Consider the following 6,000-nt stretch of genomic DNA (forward strand, 5'->3'; position numbering starts at 1 on the left):
GATGCCGGAGCCCATCCCCTCAACATCGGCTGGTCTCCCAGTAGAACTGGGACAGGCCCTCTCTTCGATTGTTGGAATGATCCAACAAATGCAGAAGGAGAATCAGGAGAAGGCGGCTGCAATGGAACTGCGTATGCAGTCCCTAGCAGAATCACATGGGCCCCAGAAAAGGCTCAATGTGAAAGACCTTCCCATATGCTCAGATGCTAACCCATGGAGGTATGCTGAGCACATGCCGATGACGACTGGTAAGATCGTCATCTCGGATAAGCTGGGTTCAGTTCCCCTAGAGGAGGTAGAATTCTGGCCCAGCAAGGCATCATATCCGGACTGCTATGTCCGGCTGAGAAAAGAACCAGCTTCAAGGGAGGAGACAGAGCCGAAGGAGGTCATTATTATGGACCACGCTAAGGCTCAAGCCCTACTTTCATCCTCGATGAAAGAGAGGGGCTTCTCGAATTCGAAGGTAGCTGCATTGAGCAAGAAGCTCCCTTCTTTTGTGTCCTCTCCTGATAGAGCCTTCCCCTTTTTACAAAAAGGGTTTGCAGCTGTCCTAAAGGCAGTCGAGGCCGGCAAGCCTTGCCCCTCCCTGGAGGAGTGTAAACCCTTGTCGCTGGCTCTGCCTATGGACCACAAAGACTGGAAGGATGTCCATCTGACATTCTCAGTGGGAAAGTTGGAGGCTGATATTGCCGGACGGCAATTCGGCGAGGACCTCCCCAAGCTGCCCGAATCTCTTTTACGAAGAGAGTTCGAGACCAAAGAAAGACTGGCTGCCTCAATGTCTCATCAGACCACTCTTGAGACAATGGCAAGTGACCCTAAGGTCCATGAAATGTTCATGGTAGTGGCTAAGTCTCACCTAGCCACAGTGACGAAGGACCTTTATGGCTTCATCAAGGCAAGGAGAGCTTGCAGGGAGGTCGTGTTCGCCGGGGCTTCGGTGAGACACGAACCAAGGAAATTAATCTCCTCCAACATTTGGGGAAAAGACCTTTTCCCTACCGATGTGGTCAAAGAGGTTGTTGATAAGGCCGCCGTGGAGAATAGAAACCTTCTCCAGAAGTGGGGCCTGGCTATCAAAAGAAAATCTTCCCCGGATGAGGGTCCTCAACCAAAGAGGAAGAATATGAAGACTAGGCTACCATTTCGGCCAGCCAAGCCTTATAGACAGCAACTGCAATTGCCTTTGCCTCCAGTGCCCCAGATGGTGGCACAAACCCCGACTGCCTTTCAGTGGGTACCCCAGGCTGTGCCAGGTCAGTCAACCACATTCGCCCCAACGTTCGAAGGACAGTCTTCTTCCTTTCGTGCAAAACCTAGAGGAGCAGCCAGAGGCTCGTCTAGGCGCCCCTCAAGGGGAAGGGGATTCAGAGGTGGTCGTGGTCAGGGAGGCAAGACCTCAGGACGGCAGTCCAAGTGAAATGATACCGGTAGGAGGGAGACTGATGAAATTTTGGGATCGCTGGACCTTCGATCCCTGGGCCCAAAGCCTACTCAAGAATGGACTGGGTTGGAGCTGGTACAGCACTCCACCCCCATGCCTTCGGTTTTTCCAACACTCCACCCCCGTTTTGGAGGAGTACGTTCAAGAACTGTTGGAGAAAAATGTGATCCGAAAGGTGAAGTCCATCAAATTCCAAGGGAGGCTGTTTTGTGTTCCCAAGAAAGACTCGGAAAAGCTCAGAGTCATTCTGGACTTGTCACCACTCAACAAGTTCATAGTGAATTGCAAATTCAAGATGCTAACACTGCAACACATAAGGACCTTACTGCCCAAGAGGGCATACTCAGTCTCTATAGACTTGTCAGACGCCTATTGGCACATTCCAATCAGCCGTCGACTCTCCCCCTACCTAGGGTTCAGGCTACAACGGAAACTGTACGCCTTCAGAGCCATGCCATTCGGGCTAAACATAGCCCCAAGGATTTTCACGAAGCTTGCGAGCGCAGCTCTCAAACAATTACGCCTAAAGGGAATTCAGGTAGTAGCCTACCTGGACGACTGGCTGGTGTGGGCAGCATCCGAGACCGAATGCTTGCAAGCTTCCAGTCAGGTGATCCAGTTCCTAGAGTACCTAGGCTTCAAGATCAACAAGAAAAAGTCTCGACTTTCTCCATCCCAAAAGTTCCAGTGGCTGGGAATCCACTGGGACCTTTTGTCACACAGTTTCTCCATCCCAACGAAGAAAAGGAAGGAGATAGCGGGCTCTGTCAAGAGACTTCTAGATTCCGAAAGGATATCAAGACGCGAACAGGATAGGGTACTAGGCTCTCTCCAGTTTGCTTCAGTGACAAACCCAGTGCTAAGAGCACAGCTAAAGGATGCAACCAGAGTTTGGAGAAGGTATGCATCAAACGCGCGAAGAGACCTGAAAAGACCAGTGCCGCCTCGGCTACGTACTCTTCTCAGACCTTGGTCCCAAGCCAGACATCTAAAGAAGTCGGTTCTTCTTCAGCCACCTCCCCCGTCGATGACGATTCACTCAGACGCCTCAAAGGAGGGATGGGGAGGTCACTCTCATCGGAAAAAAGTCCAGGGGACTTGGTCCAAGCTATTCAGGACCTTTCATATAAACTTTCTAGAAGCTATGGCAGTGCTCCTTACCTTAAAGAAAGTCTCCCCGCGTCACTCGATCCACATAAGATTGGTGACAGACAGCGAGGTGGTTGTGAGATGCTTGAATCGACAAGGTCGAGGTCACCAACTCTCAACCAAGTGATGTTAGCCATTTTCCGATTGGCGGAAAAGAAGAAGTGGTACCTGTCGGCAGTTCACCTTCAAGGAGTCCGCAATGTGACAGCGGACGCTCTATCCAGGTTCACACCGATAGAGTCGGAATGGTCCTTAGACGCAGGATCATTTTCCTTCATTCTGAATCAAGTCCCAGAACTGCAAATAGACCTCTTTGCGACGAAAGACAACAAGAAGTTGCCCCTGTACGTGTCCCCATACGAGGACCCCTTAGCGGAAGCAGTGGACACAATGTCCCTCGACTGGAACAGATGGTCCAGGATTTATCTGTTCCCTCCTCACAACCTTCTGTTGAGGGTCCTCAACAAACTGAGATCCTTCAAGGGGGTAGCGGCAATAGTGGCCCACAAGTGGGCGAACAGTATGTGGTTCCCCTTGGCGTTGGAACTACAGATGAAGTTCGTGCCGCTACCACATCCAGTTCTGACCCAGCGAGTCCAGAAGTCGACTGTCTGCGCTTCATTACAGAAAACCCAGACCCTGCAACTCATGATTTTCTCGCCCTAGCGGTGAGAAAGCGTTTCGGGATTTCGAAAGCCAGCATAGACTTCCTAGAGGAATACAAGTGCAAATCGACTAGAAGGCAATATGAGTCATCTTGGAGAAAATGGGTGGCCTTTGTAAAGGCAAAGAATCCGCAGGAGATCTCAACAGACTTCTGCTTATCTTTCTTCATCCACCTCCATGGCCAAGGATTGGCAGCTAACACGATTTCAGTGTGTAAATCGGCTTTGATGAGACCCATTTTATTTGCCTTCCAGATCGACCTAGGTAACGAGATCTTTAATAAAGTTCCGAAAGCCTGCGCTAGGCTCAGACCTTCAGCACCTCCAAAGCCCATCTCATGGTCTTTAGACAAAGTTCTTCATTTCGCCTCCCTGTTGAGCAATGAAGAATGTGCGTTAAAGGATTTGACGCAAAAAGTTATTTTCCTATTTGCACTCGCGTCCGGGGCCAGGGTTAGTGAGATCGTAGCCCTCTCGAGAGAGGCAGGTCGTGTTCAGTTCCTGGATGGGGGGGAGCTGAACCTGTTTCCGGATCCTACGTTTCTCGCCAAGAATGAGTTACCCACCAACAGGTGGGGTCCCTGGAGAATCTGCCCTCTGAAAGAAGATGCATCTCTATGTCCAGTAGAATGCCTAAAGGTCTATCTTCGTAGAACTTCAGACTTCAAGGGTGGTCAACTATTCAGGGGAGAAACATCAGGCTCAAATTTATCTCTGAATCAACTCAGAGCGAAAATGACATATTTTATTCGCAGAGCGGATCCTGACAGTACACCCGCAGGTCACGATCCGAGGAAAGTTGCCTCATCCCTAAATTTCTTTAATTGTATGGATTTTGAACATCTCCGTTCATACACGGGCTGGAAGTCTTCCAGGGTGTTCTTTCGCCACTATGCGAAGCAAGTAGAGGAACTTAAGAGATCTGTGGTAGCAGTGGGTCGTGTAGTTAACCCTACTGTTTAACTCTGCGAGGAACAGTGGTCTTAATTGGGACGATTAAGTCCAGGGTGAGTGTGTAGGTACATACTGTACTACAAACTAAATGAGGGCACCAAGTGCCCATATAGACTGTTCCTTCTTTCAAAGGTGAACCTAGCATAAGTTCAGACATGTGTGCCAAGCGTTTCTAACGCTAATGGGATTGATTTGTAATACAGATTTTTTATGACTTGATACCTTGGTATCTTATTAAAGTGGTGTTTAATGGTTTTTCTTTCAGATAAACAAGTTCTGTTTACTATCATACTTATGCTTAAAGTTTTGGGTTACCCTCTTTTATATAAATATATATATTTGTTGTTAACCTGTCTGTTTATTATCTGTCAATAAACTTGTTCTTGAGAACCTTGCGTCTCTTTCACCTGTGTCAATTTATTGGTATAATTGAGCATTTTAATTCTATGTATCTTATCTGGGATAATTCTGATAGAATTGTTCTGTTATGCAAGCTATGTTGCATTGGTTTATGTAAGTCCCCTAATGGAAGGACTCCGTCCCATAAAGGGACGAGGGCGGTTTTATTAGTTTCTTCCTATGCGGATATAAACCTTTGTCCAATACAAGTATTGTGCGGATTACTGGTCAATATATTGACGCAGTGGTTCTATACAAACTATGCTTTACTTAATATAGGGCGAGACCACTATATTAGCTTGCCTGGTATTCATACATAGATATATGTACTCTTCGAGACTTTCCAGAGTCTAGTAGGACTCTTCCCTGTAGGGGGCAGGAAGCTCTAACATAGTTTATAGTTAGTTGAAAAGATGTATAACGGTAACATCTTAGGTCTCTAGGTCTAGTCGACCGGGAATAAATACCTCCGGGGAGTACGGCACGTTCTGAGAATCCACAGATACAGTAATGCTCTGGTACACTTCCATCAGGACGACATGGCTTGAGCCCAAAAAACGGATTTTGAGCGAAGCGAAAAATCTATTTTTGGGTGAGATAGCCATGTCGTCCTGATGGACCCGCCCTTGCCTTTCTAAGAAAGGGCTGTAGGACCCCTCCCTACATACAGTATCTGTAGCACCTCGTGTACGCTACAAGGAATACAGATGGCGCCAGGATTGGCGCCAGGCACGCATACGAATCGGGGGATAGGGAAGCCTTGGGAGCGGCTCCCCTTTTTCTTTCCCGAATTCGTATCTCGTCAATCTCCCTCCTACGAGACGAAATCTCTGTTCAGGTCGTAGATTGCCATGTGACGTGTCTAGAATACGTCCTCTGATATGTCGCGATATCCCTTTCACGAGGGATACTCGCTCCAGGAGTTAGAATTCTGGTACCTTAAGGTAAATTCTCTGGGAATATCGCCGTAGTTGTAATATACCCTAGGAAGCTACCCTATAGGAACTTCCATCAGGACGACATGGCTATCTCACCCAAAAATAGATTTTTCGCTTCGCTCAAAATCCGTTATATATATATATATATATATATATATATATATATATATATATATATATATATATATATATATGTATATATATATGTCTATATATATACATATATATATATATATATATATATATATATATATATATATATATATATATATATATATATATATAGACATATATATATACATATATATATATATATATATATATATATATATATATATATATATATATGTATATATATATTCATATATATATATATATACATATATATGTATATGTATATATATACATATATATATGTATGTATAAATACATATATATACATATACAT

The sequence above is a fragment of the Palaemon carinicauda genome, chromosome 9 (assembly GCF_036898095.1).
Source record: "Palaemon carinicauda isolate YSFRI2023 chromosome 9, ASM3689809v2, whole genome shotgun sequence".
In the NCBI taxonomy this organism is placed as follows: Eukaryota; Metazoa; Arthropoda; class Malacostraca; order Decapoda; family Palaemonidae; genus Palaemon; species Palaemon carinicauda.